Raw genomic sequence first — 19113 nt, forward strand, 5'->3', positions numbered from 1 at the left:
GCAGTTTTAAATTTATACACATATATTAACCAATTCGACTTGCAATTTTGTGGCATTAGCACGTTTTTGCTTTTTTGTACGAACTAAAGGAAGTATTATAATTGCGAAAAATTTCGGGTATCATATTTCAACGAAAATGTCCATTTTAAAGGCCCTCAAATCCATCTAAACGATGATTTCGCTTGATTTCTGTGCATAAGAACAGAATAAAGGACTCTTTTTCCCCAAAGTGTATTGAAAAATGGATTTAAAATAGACTCAGAAGAGATATTTCGCGACGTCTGTGGGTAGGTATGTATGTATCTTGCATAACTCAAAAACAAGAAGCCTCAGACTGTTGAAATTTTGTATAGGGACTACTATAACATGCAGTTGTGCACTCCCTTTCTGGTTGCAATCGGCAGCACCAGAAGTGCGTATATATATATATATATTTATAAGAAAAGGAGATGTTAAAAACTTAGCTAGGAGCATTTGCGTAAAGAACATTTGAATTACCTATCTAATTACTGCTATACAGTACATGTAAAACCATGTCAAATCATCTAAATCAAAATATATACGCGAAAAAAACCTATCCAATCTACATATAATATAAAATTTGTACAACAAAATAAAATAATGTACGCAAAAAAAAACCTATCCAATTAACATAAAATATAAATATTGTATATATAAAAGCATGGTCAATCTTCTCTGTTCAAGGCTTCAAACAGAACTTATGAAGAGAAAAGTGCATGAAGCCCTCAATTAAGTTGATTAACCCTCAAAAACATGCAAACACGTTTCGTCGAACAAGCATGTTGAGACTGAAAACGGCTTTCCTTGTAATCAATTTTCTTATTCATCTACGACTAACGATGTCTCAATAGATTTGCCCCTTTTCCTGACGTGTTTGCGTGTCTTAAAACGTCAAAGTAAAACTTTAAAATATCAAAGCAATAAATTTTTAACATAAAGAAAACTTTTTATCTTATAAAGAAAAATCATTTAAAAGGTGTAAGAATATCCTATACAAAGTGGCCTGGTTAGGCAAATGTACAAGCGAATTATTCAGTGTTAATCCTGAAAGTTTCAATAAACATCATTTTAGGGGCAGTCTCCTAAGCATAAAAAATAAAAACCTCATCCTAATGAAAAATCTAAACTAAGAGGAGTCCTGTTAAGACCGAAAAGCATAGTAATTCGTGAAAAAAATTAAATTTACAAAATATGCAAACATACCTGCGTCCATCTCGGATTCTTCCTAAAATTAAACTGAGCTAAAAACGTGGAAAAGGCTGCCTGAAAGTGACGAAGACCTAATGAGTGTTACCTAATGAGTTACCAGAATTACAAAACAACCGAATTCAACCTATTGGAGTATAGTATGACACAGAAGCAAGTTTTACGTATCTTTGTAGAAGCCAATGGTATTGTCCAGCATGACGGGTGATAACAACAGGGCTGAGGGGTCGAGGAAGAAAGTAACTCTTTCTAAATGGCGTCGTGTTTAAGAAATTGCTGTTTCTACCATATATCAATTTGGAAAGCAGTTTCCAAATTTAAAAGATGCTACACCAACATTCCGTCCCTTAATGGCCGTAACGGAATCGCTTACACCGAAACTGAGAAAGCTGAGTCACTAACTGATAAGTACGCATCTCAATTTTGCACTCACAACATCTCTAATCCACACACAGAACTCACAGTTAGTTTTACAAACAATCAATGCTTCTCAAAATAAAACACAGGCAACATTCGTCTAGTTAAACCTTCAGGAAGTTATTAGATATATCAAGAAAATAAAAGTCAGAAAAAGCCCAGGCTTGGATGTCATTAGCACGAAGATGATCGCCAAATTGGTCACGTGATGCTGTTCAAGTTCACCAACATTTTAAATTATATGCTGACTCAAACTATTTCCCAAAAGGATGGAAAACTGCTGTGATAGTTCCAATTCCAAAGCCATCAAAAGCAGCCAAAGACCCTGCATCTTATCGACCAATAAGCCTTCTCTCTACGCTGAGCTAAATCGCTGAGGCAGTTATTCAAGACAGAATACTGGAGCATATCAGCACTAAAAATATCCTAATTCCACAGCAGCATGGTTTTCGAAGGAAACACGTTACAACCCACCAGCTGTACAGAGTCACTGAATTCATCTCTGAAGAATTGAATAAAAGAGAAAGCACAGGAGCATTTTTCCTCGATATATCGAAAGCATTCGACAGAGTTTGACTAGACGGTTTAATCTACAAACTTATCACTCTGGATTGTAAGGATCCTAAGTTTTACTAACGTTTATTTTATTTTAAAACTGTACTATCACTTCTTATTTTCTACTTCCGGCCAGAATTAAACGCTTTAACTTGTTTATGCAAATTGTCTTGCTAACGCCCAAGTACTTAAGTTGTGGCTTTTTGCCAAGCGGGAGAGAGAAGCAAGCCGCTTGCCACTGTAGTTTTATGAGTTTTCACTCGGTAGCTGGTTGCCTTTAAGGCCACAGGTTTAGCCATCTTGATATTTGCAGATGTATCGTAGTTTCAGCAGCGCGGCGTACTACATACGCACCTTTTTTAAATAAAGGCCAATCTTAGTGCTAGGCGTTTGTATACTAATTCAAAGTTAGCTTTTTAGTTAGAGTTTTAGTTAGTAGTTTTTATATTTTTACGTTCAGACCACAAGTGGTTGGTCTCTGTATTCCGAAGTTCGGGAGTGCCTGTAAAAGATTGAAAATAAAGGGTTTCGTATACCCTTCCTGCTTGTTGTCTACTTCACACCTTCTTGAACATAGCTTGAGTAAGCTCCCTGTTCCTATTCAGGATCATTCATGTTTCCAACGCACATCAAGAGAAACACAAGTCCTGACAGGGTTTCCCATGATATATCATAAACATCACCAAATTTTATCTCTATGATAGGAACTTTGTTGTTCGCTACACTAAAACATATTCCACACAGAGACGCATTCATGCTGGTCCCACAAAGGTCTTTGGTCGGCCCAATCTACTTTTTTCTTTATGTGAACGACATCCCGCAGTCATCTTACACTACACTTACCATGCATGCCGATGACACGGCGATTCTAGCAAAAAATGCATCTTTAAACCAGATTGCACGCGCATTACAAATACACATTCACGCATTTGAGGCCTGGCTTCAAAAGTGAAAAATTCTAATCAACGTGGACAAGTCGGAGGCCGTCCTGTTTTCGAAGAAAAGATCACCATGTATGGAACTGATATCCCGTGGGCTAAGACTGTGAAATACCTAGGAGTTACGTTAAATAAAACCTTAACATAGAACCCCCATAAAATAGCTAATTAAAAAATTCCGAACCGCTAAATCAAAACTCTACCCCTGATTGTTTGGAATTCCGTTCTTTCTAAGGATAATAAGTTGCTCTTGTATAAAGTCATGTTACGTTCCATCATTACTTATGCCTGCCTTGTTTGGGGTTTTGCCAGCAATACGCATATGAAAAAATTACAAATTCAACAAAACCTGACTCTAGGTCAAGTGACAAAGAGCAGGTGGTTTATTCGTAACACGGCAATTCACGAGGAACTTGAAGTCCCTCAATTAAAAAGTTATATGGCCAAATTAGCTAGGAAATTCTTCAGAAAAATAAGCAGTGTAAATAATGAAAGCATACCCTATATGGATTATGGCTATAACGATAGCAGAAACACCAGAAGATCTGGTGCACTCTTAAGAGTACTTAATTAAAATTGCGCAAATATATCTTATCTAATTTGGCCTCTGCTTTAAGCTAATGTTGTTTTCGCCATAAAATATTTTATCTGCCTTTCATATTATTGCGTTCAGTCCCCCTCTTAATTAATATAATTTCTAAGGATTATCCTAATTTTTGTACTTAAAGTAAATTTTTAAGGTCTTAAATTGATAGCATATCATTGATTGTTTATGAGTTCTTAGCCCCTCCCCCTGGACTTGAATGCTGGTATTTAGGCTGGCATACAGCTAAAAGTTAGCTCTTTCCAGCTCCTTAAAGATTCCCAGGAAGGGCATGACTAAATTGGAGAATCTGAGTGAAGTTTTCTTGAAGAAAAGGTCTTAAAATAGGAGAAAAGAGGCAACGTTAACCTCTGTGGAAAGCAACATCTGATAAGTACTGATAAGCAGACGGTAGAGCTGGCTTCATCTAATGGTGCTGAAATTTTCTGATCTGGTGAGCTGCAAAAGGCCTGATAAGAAGATCATCCATAAGAATCTCATAATTAAGGTGCTCCGAGAAATTCGCTACACGGCAGGCTGCAGATTTGCTGTAAAATGCGTCGTTCAGTTTGTTAAGGTAATCTTGAACTTGTTCAATTTTTAAGTCCCTGTGCAGAGAATTGTTTCTGACAAAGTACGGGGCTCCAGTATTGATGCGTAGAAATTTATTTTGAATAACTTGATGTTTGGTGTCATTAGCTGTGGCCTGCGCCCAGGTGGGAGAAGCGTAGGAAAAAATAGGACGGATGATGGCCGTGTTAAATTCTTATTTCTCCTTTGTAGACTGAGTCTTGTGGTGCTCGAAAGGAGGGAATTAAGCTTGAATATGATTTGTAGTGTTTTTCCTTTAACATTCCTGATATGGTTTGACCATGTGACGGTATAATTTAGTGTAACACCCATATATTTGGCAGTACGCACCAACGGGATGTCGGTATTGAAGAGAGTGATCCGGGAGGTGATGGAATCAAATTTTTTGAATTTCCTGATGAGAGGCAATTCGGATTTGGCTGGATTTATGCTAATCTTCCACTTACGATACCAGTCTTCAATGGCGGGGATCTTGTTCTGAATCCGTGAGATGGCATGATTAGGGAGCCTAGATTTGGCGAGAATCGCCGTATCATCGGCGTAACAGGCAAGAAGCATATTGTAGTCATCTTGTAGACGGGGAAAGTCGTTAGCGTAGATATTATACAAAATCGGTCCTAAAATACTTCCTTGTGGAATTCCCGCTGAGATAACCTTGGGAGAAGAACAGGAGTTGCCGTGTCGTACGACAAAAGTCCTGTTATCCAGGAAGGACTTGAGTATCATGATCAGCTCACGAGGTAGATTCATTCTAATAAGCTTGTAGATGAGACCCTCATGCCGAACTCGATCAAATGCTTTGGCCACGTCTAGTATGAGGACCGCAACTCTGAGTTTGTTGTGCAAGGAGGCACCCAACGAATTTATCAATTCTGGTTAACTGCTTCGTAGTTGAGAGTCCCTTACGGAAGCCGTATTGGACATCACTGATGGCATGCAAGTACTGTGTAAGTCTATGATAGATAATTCTTTCAAGTAGTTTTGCCAATGTAGAAAGGAGACTGATGGGACGATAGGTAGTAGGAGAATCCGGAGACTTGAGAGATTTAAGAATCATGAAAATGGATGCTTGCTTCCATGGAACGGGAAAATAGCAGTTCCAAATACACGCATTGAAAATGTTGCATAATGTAGTGATGTACTTATAAGGAAAATGCTTAAGCATTTAATTGGTGATGTCATCTAGATATGGAGCTTTACGGGAAGGAGAGTGCTTGATAATGTCCTTAGTTTCAGCAGGAGAAGTAAACTTCATGATATTTTGGGGGGAGGGGGAGGAGATCCATTCGTTGACACCCTCCAAGTGCCTGCCGATAGTCTGACTACACTTCACTCTCTCTTTTTCCCTCCAATAGCTTTAGCTCTAGACCACGTGACCTCTCTTGGACTTAGCGGCAGTTTGGATGCTCTCTCAGTTCAGCAACAGACATCAGCCGTGTGGCTACGCTTCTCGAGTTCTGCGAAATGAATTCTATCGAAAATCGCAATTAATTGCAAGATATGTCTATAACTACATTATGCATCACATCAGTATTCGACGCTACATGCCTGTAATTGGTATCACCTACAATACTGCGATATTTTTACATATACTATTTCTCTACTTCTTCACTTAGCAAAATTTTTGCCACCACTTCACTGGTTTATGCTATCACAAGAAAAGATATGCCTAAAACTTTGTCCATCTGCTACACACAGGGTAGGACATCGCCTTGGACCTGACTTTAGTGACTGCGTCACCTTATAAATTTCTAACAAGCACATACATATATATATGATATATATATTCACCTGATCTATTACCAGGGTCGGTGAGCTCAGTTTGTTTATTTTTATATGTAGGTAAATTGTGCATTATCTGCTTTAAAAGTGATTGAATTATGTTGTTTGAAGGGTTTTAGCCTTTAGTTAATCTGCCCGCAGTAGTTATGGAATTATGAACAATTTATATGTTGTTTAAGTGGCATTAAGCCTGACGCAGTCACCACTTATGTACATTTGAAGCTTAGTAGAATAATGAATTTAGTCAGTGCACAAACTTCAGCGTCAGTTCAAACATCTTTTTGCCGAGTGGGAGCAAAAGTAACCTCTCAGTTTTGTGCACAGAAAAATAGGTCTTGTCACCGAAACATTCCTTGTTTTCGAGTAGAAACACTCATTTTAATTGTAAAAATTATTTTTTACCTGTGTTCGTTGTTTTATGTTTTTCTGTATTTTACAGTTTTTAATGGAGATATTTTGAGATTTTATGTATTTTTGATTTGCCGCGACGTGAAAATTGAATGAGAAATATATCTCTAATGAAATTCGAAGAAATAAGGTTAAATGAAATGCTGCAAAAAACGTGTAAAATTTAATAGGCCGTGAAAGGAAGTCATATGATGTTTCCATCACATATTTTTTCTTTTTTTCATTTAAGTATTCTTTTTGATTCTCTCATTTAGTTAAAAAAAATTATTGACTTTTGCCCTTTCGCCTTAGCAAATATTTCATCATTCAAATTACATAACTCTTCATTTTCCTTTCTTGCATTTTGTGATAATAGCTTTCTTAATGTGTGCGTTCTTTTTAATATTATCCTTTAGTTAAAAAATAATATTTGATAATATTTTCATTGTATTTCTTTGCATTTTGCATTTTTCAGATGTATTAGCGGAGAATTATAGAGAACAAGTAAATTATGCGAAACACACTGAAAGGTTTTTTTTTTTTTTTTGGCGGCCCCGAGTTAAAATTCCACTATCGAGGGAAAAAAGAAAAGAAAGGCATGCTAGAACTGTTAGCGCAATCAAGCTTGTTCAAACGGCCGTTCTGTAATAATGTTCTGTAATAGTATGAAAGGCTTACAACTGATGAGAATCTATATTAGGACAATTTTATTAACCACTTTCATTCGTTATGACGCATCTTTTCTTCTATGCGGTGCAACGTGTTTAAATGCAATTACATCGATACTTTATGAATCATACCGAACAAGATTTAATTATCAAAAAAATAACAATTAAGCAATGAAGCTTAGATATTTTTTCCTAAAATTATACACACAAAACTAGTATTGAAATAAATGTGTGTCAGAAGAGTAATTATTCATTTCTGAGAGCTTTAAAAAAAACTGTTAAAAGGTGTGAAAGTAGGAAACATAAATAGAAAGAAAGGAAAAGGAGAGATTTTTAATCCTTCTTTTTAAAATTTTATCCCTGATTGAACCATTATCATGAGACATATGTAAATAAATTAATTGCATAACTAATAGACTTCACAGAAGTTTTAAACAAGAACTGGTGTGAAGTCTGCAATAGTCTGAAGAAATAGTAATTTATATTTCAGTCAAGTAACTCTTTTCGTGTTTACGAGAAAAATTGACATGTAAATGCAATATTAAATCATTTCCTAAAATTGGGAATTCTAGAGAATTTTAGAGGTTCTGACTTCCCGTACTTTCATTTTTACCGTCTTCGTAACGTGGTTGCCTCAAGAAATCCAGAACTTAGTTTCACAATTAACTCGAGCAACAGCTTCGTCCGTTTATCAATAATGACTTGAAAGCTCTCCCCTAGAGAGAAATTAAAACAAAAGCATACAGCCTTTTTTGTTTTGTTTTCAGTTGAAGTTTGGATGTATTGCGAAGTTGAATTCAGTTGTTTTATTTGCTTCCAAGGGCCCTCTAACTGCGTCATAGAGATATCCGGTAGGTAGAAAGACTCTTAAAAACTTAAAAGAAGACTAACATTGTTATATATAATAGAATATGTCTTCTTTTAAGTTTAAACATGTAAATATAGTTCAGCAGGACATTCAAGCGCCTCCTAAGTCTTAGCTCCCCTATGCAACGGCATTCCTTGCATACCCTGATTTACGTACGCCATTGGTCTGCAGTGCTTGACAACACAATTTTATTCATAGCCGTTTTTCGATTTTAAGACTACTTTGTAAATCTAATACTATTTACTTGCGATAGAATTAGTCTTGATCAGTTTACTTTTCTTTTTACGGTTTTACAACCTTGTTATATTAAACTTATAATTTTTTCTTTCTTTCCTAACCTTTTCTCTGTGTAGAGATGTTCTTTTTTCTGAATTATACACTTAATTCTTCACTTTTCTTGCTTTACGAATAACAAAACCTTTAACTAACTTCTCTATATTCAATGAACTGGAAATATACTTTTCAGCTGAAATTGGATAAAAGCATTTCAATCGTCTTTCACTCACTTAAAATCACAAAGCAACTTCTTTCCCTTAACTTCGAAAAGCAGTTATCTGCTGACGCAGTTTTTCGGAGCATGCCCAGATATTTGACACAAGCCTGTACAAACATAGTTCCAGTGTTCTATAGACACTTTAAGAAAGTATTTTATGGAATTATTTTTATGGAATGCAAGATTGTATAAAAAGAAATACAGTTTCTCACAGAAATTCAAAATAAAATTCTAAATATTTACCAATAACAAGGCCCTCTTTTAAATCTGAACAACTTCTGGAAAATAGTATAAAAAGAGTTCAGTATTAGCCTAGTCATAGAGGGATTTGTAAGAACATCACAGGTTGTGCTGGGGATTGTCCAGGGTTTCTAATTGGGAGTGATGATCCATTTGGTTAGCGAGAAATCAAATTAGATAACACCATGGTAACTGTGCGTGACACATTAACCGTATGGAAGATTTCTCAAGTAGAAATTAATACCAGGCAGAAACTTCGGAAAGCATCCTAGACAATTTATATACATCAGTATACATCTTAGACAATATATATGAATAATATGTCGATGTAGTTTTCGGCCACGTAGATTTCAGACATTCTAGCAGTTATTTTTTGATTATTTCTGATAACTCGGAACCATTAAATATTTCGCTAATTTCCTTGATTACCTTAAAAATCCTCTAAAATCATCACTGGAGCTGTTTCATCAACGAATAACATCAAAATTGAAAAGGAATGTGGCCTCGCCCCCCTTGGAGAGCAGAAGAAAATTAATAACGATTAAATTTACCAACAAAATACAAACCCTTGCTGAACATCATATCTCAAGTAGAACCTTCAGGGCATGGAGTGACAATTGCAGGCTTAAGAGCTCCTCAACCCTCCAACATCACCAAGATATCAGAAATGACATCAACCTCAAATATGAGACTCTCAAATTTTCTAAAGAGCCTTACAAAATTCTGTGCCCTCTCCCGCAAACAAAAATTTATTTAAATCTCTTACAGCCTTGTGCCAAGAAAGATCCCACCGAAATAATCAAAGAAAAGGGTGACCATATCATTGAGGAACTCACGACCTTAACTCAAGATCTGACGATCCCCTACACAGACGGCTCTTCAGACTCCAATCTGAACAGAGGAAGAGTGGAAGTCTTTTTCATCGGCTCAGACGGAAGTCTTTTTCATCGGCTCAGAAATGCCACAGTATTCCTGCATCGTCATCTTCTCTGACTGCAGATCAGTATTGCAAGCGATCCAGAAGGGCAAATGTCAATTCAGTCATCAGATCATTGAGCTCCCAAACAAAATCATTGCAGCCCAAAGATCCTGCATCCTACAATGGATACCGGCTCATGTAAATATTTTTGGTAATGAGAAGGCCGATGAGCTTGCAAAGGCATCCCGTGATTCTCCTCAGCCATCCAACTGCCTAACCCTCGTTGATGCCAATGCAGTTGCCAGCCAAAGACTAATCGGTCAAGTTAAAGGAAACTCCGTCCCGGAATTGAACTGTGGCAGAGCCTAAGTCTGGTTTTTGTTAGATAGCCATATCGACTATCGTTATGATAGCCATATCGACTATCATAACCAGACTTAGGACAAATCACTTAAAAGGATGAGGATTTCTGCAGACGGACAGCTTAGATACACTAACATTTGTCCTCATTGCCCAGATGACATCCCACTGTCTCGCCATCACATCTTCAGCTGCCCAGCAATCCAGGCCAGACATCGGCATTCAAGACCCAGTGGACCTACTTTATACTGATAGAGCTACCGAGGTTGCAAAAGCTGTCTTTGACAGCTTCGGAGCTATATAACTGCACTTTGTCATAGACACGACATCATCACCTTAAAAATCTCCAAAATGGAACTACACTGGTTATCATAAATTAAGGAAAAATCACAAAAATAGCGATAACTCCCTCAAAAATAAGCCAAACCGTGTAAAATTTGAATATGTTGCACAATAAAGTAAGAGTAGCTGAGTAAAACTGCGATATGCAAATTAGTAGCGCTGCTTTCGGAATACGTCATCTACAAGGAGCATAAAAGTCCATGTTTGAGAGCAAGCCCACATATTTCACTGTGAAAGTGACATCAGAAATCTGAGATAGCCAATTCCTAACAATGACCTCCAGGCATCATTTGCCTGCAGAACTGCGATGGAGAGCCATTGGCAGACTAGAGAAAGGACAAAATCAAACAGAAGTGCCCAGATGGCTAAGTGTGAGTCCTCCTGTGGTTCATAGACTTTGGAGGCAATTTCAAACCACAGATTTGTCATCTATTAGATTCAGCCAAGGACGGCCAACTGCTACGACGAGCGCCGATGACCGTTGCAGTGGGCACGACAACATGTCCACTGGACGCCTGATCAATGGCGGGCGGTTCTCTTTACGGATGAGAACAGGTTTAGTCTAGAAAGCGATCGTAGGCGTTATTTGATATGGAGAGGACCTAGAACCCGTTATCATCCGTCAAACATCCGTAAAAGAGATGCATACGGAAGGGGCAGTGTCTGTGTTTGTTTCTCTTTGGGTGGACGCACATATCTCCATGTCTTTCCAAGGGGAACCGTGAATGCTCATATTTATAGAGATGACATCCTTGATGTTTATGTGCGCCCATATGCCGGGGCACTAGGTGATGCTTTCGTGTTACAGGACGACAACGCAAGACCACACAGGGCTCGCATCGTAGATGATTATCTTCAACAGGAAACAATTATGCGCATGGAGTGGCCAGCTCGATCCCCGGACCTGAATCCTATCGAGCACCTTTGGGATGCTTTAGGGAGACGTCTAGCTGCTCTTAATCCGCCCCCTCAAACCCTTGTCGCGCTTGCAACTGCTTTGCAAGAGCAATGGCTCTCGCTTCCTATGGAACTGATTGACCGCGTAATTGAAAGCATCACACATCGCTGTATGTGCTGTAACGCTTTTAGAGGCGATCATATTCCATGTTGAGGGTACTTTTCCTATAGCAAATTGACACCTTCGATTTGTTCATTTTATACATGTGCTAATTTCTATACTACCATATTTGTCTGGTAATTTCTTTTTATGTTATTTGATACCTTACTATGTGTTGTATATTGTGGGTAAGTTTCATTAAATTCTACATGGAACTTTTTCAGTAATCGTGATTTTTGTGATTTTTCCTTAATTTATGATAACCAGTGTAATACCAGTATCACTGTAAGCGGTGCTTCCATAATTACTATTGGGACTTTAAATTAAAAACGTGGGAATGTATTCCCACGTTTTAAACCCATGCACAATAAAGTGTGGTTTTAACGTAAAGGATGGTACTTGCACTATTATTTTCACTGTAATGGCTTTATTAATTTTAATTTCGTTATTCGAGTTCTTTCTTTTTTTTTCCGGAAGTTTTATGCTGGGTAATAGAAGCAAACTCTGGGCAACCTCGAAAATTCGAGGTGTATCCAGACTGTAGACAGAGGCAACATTTAATATTAATGAGGAGTTTTTTCAACTATAATTAACGTTTAGTTTCCAGAAAGAGTTAGATTATAGCAGATATCAATAGTAAAGGAAGTTTTAAAGATGAACATGAACTCCCCATATTCGTTTATTGGATTTCATGAGCATTTCTTTTTAATTTTGCTTGCCAACATTTATCTGTTATATGAGCTTTATAATGTACATGTAGGCGTTCTAATCACTGTAATTAATTTCTCATAAAACGTTCTGGACGTAGGTATCCAACGAAAATTTTCAAGATGAAGGGAAGGGAATAATTCTGAAGGCTAATAATTATGTAAATATATTTATATTTAAATTATTGGTTAGCCGACAATAGTTAGTAGACATTAGAAACTATTATATTAATAAAACGCACATGTATTATGCATATATTTTTCATGTATCAATAATAAATGCACTTCTTACATGATTCAACCAGGGGCATGTGATTCATCGAGGGTACTCATGATACTGATTTCTTGTCCCTAAAATGTGGTTGTCCCAAATATTAATCGTATGATTTTGAATTACTTACGTTACAGAAAAGCACTCGAAGGTTTCTTTCCATATAGAGAAGGATGTCTATGTGGATGATCTTTCATGGAAAACTTGCTTGTATTCACGTTGCACATGGGGAGAACCACAAACATCTCGTACAACCTGGCCGCCCACAAAGATCCGAAAATTTGTCAAATTACCAGTGTTAAGCGGCCGATGGTAGGTACAAGTAATTTTTTTAACCACATTTTTTATTTTTAAGCATGTCCTCTTACAAATATGCAAATATACAAAAACGAAACTGTACTTGAGAGAAACAGAAAAATTCAAAAATGTTCCACTAACTGTTCGCGAGCAGCTTTTATGATTAGGAGATATTACTATCTGAGAAATAGATGAAGGCTGAAACGAATAATTCTTAAAATGGCTTCACAATTGTATAATCATCTTAAATTTTTTATCATATCGCTTTGGTTCTGAAATGAACTTTCCATCCGATATGCTGATATAGTAAGAATCATCTCACTGGAACGATTGAAATGTTGTTGCAGAATTCAAATTATGTCACAACAAAACACACTATAGTCTATGACAGAATACCTAAGAATGATACAGATTATTATTATTAAAGAGTTTAAGTCAGGTAAACATAATAATATACTTAATACAAAATTATTTGTTCCTATATTTGTTAATAATTCTGTTTACATATATTTCTCATTTAAAAGGTCGCTCACCAGAAACCGGATGGACTGGTGACCGGACTGGCTGCATGGAAATTTTCGTAGTTTTGCCATGTGTAACATGATTACGAAGTATTTTCTCCAAAAAAACTTCCATGAAGATATGTCTGCCGTTAGACATACTGCCTTCCAATTCTTTGCCGTAATTTAAATAATTGAGTCCAATCCATTTCAAAAATGAAAAATGCGTAGTCTAGTAATAGAAAATTATAGGAATTCGATGACACTTCAGCATTAAAAGAAGAAAAAAAAATATCTAACTGCAACTTCAGCAGAAAAATATCTAACTGCATTTTAACTTGAAAATTACTGACTTTAAAGAAAAGAAAAGTAGCCCAAGAAGAAATACAAATTTTTTATATTACAAACAAGAGTATAAAGCAAAAACATTATTTGGATTATTTTATTTATTTGTAATTTTCGTAGAGTAACTTTAAAGTTTCTTCAAATTATAAAACAACAGCAGGAAGGCCTTTCTTCTGACGTAAATGATTTTTTTGAATTTTCTACCAATAACTGATTTTTTAGGAATGCTATTTTTGTATCCATACAAATCAGCGCTTTGTAGTAATAGATAATATTATTCTAACAATTCATTTCTTACCCACTTGCTTCGGGGTATTTGATAAAATGTCACAATTACATATTTTCAATCTAGATTTCCGAGGGTTAGAATCCTATCTACTACCTCCAGTGTTTTCGTCCTGGATTCACTGTGTAGATTTTAAAACCACAAACACGTGTTCTGCTCATTGATGAAAGTGAATGAAACCGTTGATTATTCATATAGGGCACAAATTAAAAAAAAATTATATTGGAGGAGCGATTGTAATTATGCTAATAATTACAATTTTTCCAGCAAAAGCTCCTGGGAGAATTAGCCAAGTAGAATCACTTTCCACTTGACTCATTTTCATTAAAAGAAGAAATTCCTTTAGAATCAGTAGAAGCAAGACCTCCATTGTCAGAATTTCAGCTAAACCTTGCAGTGCTGTTAAGGTCTTAATATACATTCAAAACATTTTCGAAGAACACTTTAGAAAAATTTTCCTGCTTTGTCACACGATATTAAACAGCCAGTCGTCGAGCATCCTTTTGAAGTTACCATGCAATACATATGATGGTCCATGACGGGGAATTTAGATGCTAATTGCTGATTGGCTATTGAAAACGAACAATTCAGAAATTTTGGGGGAAGAAAGAAAAAAATCATGCCATGCCATCTTTCTTTCAATGGTAAAGCAGGCAAAATATTGTTTCAAATAGTTGTTCGTCTGAAATAAATGAATACCAGCCTAAGATGTTAAACTTGTATCTCAGTATTGTTTGGTCAGAGCTTGTATCTCAGGATTGCTTGAATAGAAATAGCGTGATTCGAAGAAAGAGAAATAAGACAAATTTCATTATAAAAGAAATATTAACTACGGTTAAATTTTACTTGTTATTTGAAAAAATACTTATTAACTATGTCAGAAGAACTTATTTGGTTAGCCGATGTTAGTTGAATAGCGTTCTTAGATTTGAATGTCCATGAATTTCATGGGACGTGTGAAGAAACATTAAAGAATAATGTAATGTGTAAGTCTGATACACAGACATATGTCTCGCTTAAAGTGAAAAGGCCGATCGTCGAAATTTTCAAAACAAAAGAGCAGCTTGCGGATAATAATGTAAGAGTTTCATCAGCCACTTTCTTCAAGAATTTGATCAATACTTTTAAAGATAGATTGCTGAAGAACTGGGAGCCAGAGCAACTGAAAATCTTTATTAAAACAGCACTGAGGCCGTACAATCACTCCATAGACAAGTTTTATATCACGCTTCTCACTTTCAAGATTCTACTACTAGAAGCCGGATTTCAAGTTCTTGTCTTACATTACGTTAGAGTTTCTTACAAGACTAATTAATGCTGGAAAGAGCTCAGAACTTAATAAAGATTGTGTTTGAAAGTCCTCCTCCCGATTCAAGGCTTATTGCGGAATTTTTTTGCACTGTTTATGTATCTTGGCAGATTTTATCCCATCTTTTATTTGAATATGAACAGGAATTAACGGAATCTATTTTGCATCATTTGAAAGAAGTTGGTGATGGTGTATTTAATTACGGCAAAGCACACGAGGGCTATCTGCCTAAGTGGAGGGATGCCTTCGTGGAGGACTTTCTAAGGGAAACTGGCTCGTATACACGTTACACATGGGGAAAACCACGAAAACGCCTATGCAGCCAGCCCGTTCGCAGGATTCGAACCTCGGACCGAACTACTAGTGTTCAGCGACTTTACCGCTCGGCCACTGGTGAGCTCATTTGAAAGAAGCAAATTTCAAATTTTTCCATCTTAGATGACTATCTTTTCCAGTGTTGGACTGTAAATCTTAATCAGAAAAAGACCACAAAGCCTATTAGTTTTGATCAGTTATGGTATGAAACAGTTTTGGCAAAACCACAGTTACTCCAGCCTTAGAGCACTTATGTCCTCAGTTGATTTAGATGTGAAGCCTTGTTTCCGGTACGTCTTTTATTTTCGCATTTTATTCATTCACTTCTCTCTCTCTCTATATATATATATATATGCTTGAAATGAAATAGAAAGCAATTAGGCTAAAAGCAGCCCTATTAGGCTCTTTATTTTCTAATATTAGGTAAATTTTAAAGCATATAAAAAACATACTGCTGTTGTATTGCGCACAGTTTTTCATGATGTGGTAATATTATCATTTCACATAAGAAGTATTGTAAATTTTTATGCAATGTAAATACTTTGATAACTTTAAATTAATTTTCCACTTAATATAAGTAAGTAATTATTGTTAGCCATACGCTGCTCAAAAATCTATGAAAACGTGGAAATACGATTTTTTTTAATTGCTTTCCAATATGCGATCAAATGGCATTTTTCTTCAGATGAAAAGAGATATATTTAATTTTTTTAAAATTATTTTTAAGTTTTACTATAATTCGATCTTTTAAATGCTAAGCAATTAAACTGTAGATATTTCATTATTTCTGGTTAGTTTTGCATGTAAATAATGCGTTTTGTTAAAAGTTTCCTATATATTTACAAACATGTTTCTTAAGAAAATTTATACATTTCACCCGCGATTAAACTAGCAAGTAAATATATGTGACTAGCATTCATAATTTTTATTAAATTTTCTAATGAACAAATGAATTAAACTGTTGAAGTCTTTGTATTTCCCATATTCTTTATTATGTGCCACCTATATATATATATATATATTAATTTTACTCTTTGTTTCTTTTTCATAATACTAATTATAAATCATTTATACAAAAAACAAGTAAGTGATAAACTTTCGTCTAACATTATTTGAATGTGCCACTTAAAAAGCATTTTCTCTCTCCTTTCCACGTCTTTATTTGTATAACTGGAAATATACTCGATGCGTATTCAAGAGGTCCAGCGCTTAATTCCCGCCCACAGCACTGCACACTTTTGACCTCCCCTGCTTTAAAAAACTTAATGACTCTACAAGTAGTGGCCGAACTAAAAGGTAGTGGACAATAATTCGTCACCTAATGGTCATTAGTTCTCTTTCAAAAAACCTAATGACTATAAACACTTAACTTTTAAACATTAAATAAGTCTATAGAATGTCGTCTGAATCCACTTTGCATGATTTAGTTTAAATTAACCTGCACTAATATCAGTTAAATATGGTATTTTAATTACTGTTCTTTTATTGACTAGATTAAGCAGAATTTAAATATGAAAACACGAAAAGTGGACCACGCTAACAGATAGTTTTAATTCAAAGATCTCTCCTGGTCTATAAATTATTTTTAAACATATTAAAGTGTTGATAATATGCAGTTATATGTAGTTAAAATGCGTGCCAATGTAAGATTAAATTGTTGAATTAAATGTTGGTTTTCCATTATCTTACAATTAGCAATATGTTTTTTCAGGCGAAAGCGTAAGCAACTCCTCCGTGCCTTAGAAATAGAATAACAGCAGAAAGAAGAGAGGGAAGGTGTGACTTTGGAAACATTTGCTCTCTTCTTAAGCTGGAGTACTCCTTGCAAAGCATTATCTGGCGATCCATTCCAGATGTTAATATTTCGCATAACGAAATCAGAGGTGTAATGCTAAAGTACCTGGATACCAGATCCTCTAAAGTTATTCGTCACGAGTTCAGGAAACGTAAGCTTGACGGTTTTGATGCAGTTCGCCAGCCAAGGACACTTACGCAATAGCAGCACTTGGACAACGTCTTGCCAACCACAATAATGACAATTGTAATACCCAATCAATCATTAGTATACACACATCCATCATGTTATTTGCATTTATTATAATTATACTCTGTGCTTACATATTTTGCTGAAAGTCTTATATGACTATTTATTTATGCGTTATTTGTATTTAAATTAGTTATTTTATATATAATTAGTTATTTTTATGCTATTATATTATTGTGTTTATTTGCTCTAATTTTATTCTATTTTATACTTCATTTATGTATGTTAATGTTTGTAAGAAGTATTTCAGCTTCCTTAAATATGTATTTATTTATGTTTATTTATATGTTTAATTATATGTTTAATTGTATGTCTATTATTTATACGTTATGTATTTATGTATGTATATGTCCATCATCATCTGAAAGCATGAGAAAAATATAGCAATGTACAATATGTTAATAGCGCTCTTGTATGGCAATGTATGCATTTTCTTTTGGAACTAATAAACTCCTGATTCGGCCCTGGGAGGACACGAGACACATGCCTGTTTACCTACGTTATATATCAGGTCCTCTGTTACCTACCTACCTACCAAGGATACTTGCGCATTATTCTCGATGTGTAATACGGAATACACTGAACCGAAATTCACAATGTCCCCCCCAGAAGGGATAGAACTTTGAATTTACCGACACGATTACAAACCTACTTAAGAATAGAATCTTAATTTTGAAACAGACATATAACCGCTTTTTAGGACTGTAAATATTTAACATAGCGTATCTAACATTTTACAACATGCGTTGTAAAATGTGTTCAACATGTGTCTTCTTATTAATTTCTGAGGAAATTATTTTTTACCGGTGGACTGGTTAATGTAATGTTTGAATTAAGTAAATGGAAATTTTGTTGCATTTTAACATGTTTTCCTTTCTGAAATTTTTAAGTATTAACGACTGGAAAAAATGTCTAAGGCGTAAAGGCATAAATGTTTTAGAAATAAATTATTTTTGCAAAGTTTTTCGTCAAGAATCATTAATCCAAATACATTCTGCTCTTTTCTTCTCCTAGCCTTCGTCTGGCTTTGAAATGTACTGAAAAAATGGCTAAAGGGATCAAATACCAAACGTTAAATTTAAAAACTACGCAGATTTTGCTCTGCAGAACAACTTCATTACAAAAAAAAAAAAAAAAAAAAAAAAAAAACCTCAAATTAAGAAAAAAGTATTACATATAACAAAATTACAATGAAATAAACTATATCCTTTAATAAAAATATTAATTATCCTAATAAATAACTTAAATTCCCGTTGCAAAATCTTTAAAAATTCAAATGGTATAAAGGAAATTAAAAACTTTGTTGGTGCTACTTTGGTAGACGGTTGCACGGATTTTTGGCGATTTACATTGGCGCAATTGTTGGCGCGGTTTTTACAGTCGTCAGCTATCTTGAAAAATGCTGTTTTTACGTATTTTACGCATATAGTAAAGTATTCGAAACTTTTAAAAATTAAATATCGTTAAAAATAATGGATTAATTTTTTGTTCAAAACGTTGTTTTTTAAGATGGCTGGCAAATGTAAATAAATATATTTAGTAAGAGTATAAAATGCTAAAGTAAGGTTAAATTATTAATACTTTCATATAATAGAATAAACACACCGCTATA

This window comes from Stegodyphus dumicola, chromosome 7 (assembly GCF_044657685.1).
Source record: "Stegodyphus dumicola isolate Sdum_Otavi_A_Nest chromosome 7, ASM4465768v1".
NCBI classification, from domain to species: domain Eukaryota; kingdom Metazoa; phylum Arthropoda; class Arachnida; order Araneae; family Eresidae; genus Stegodyphus; species Stegodyphus dumicola.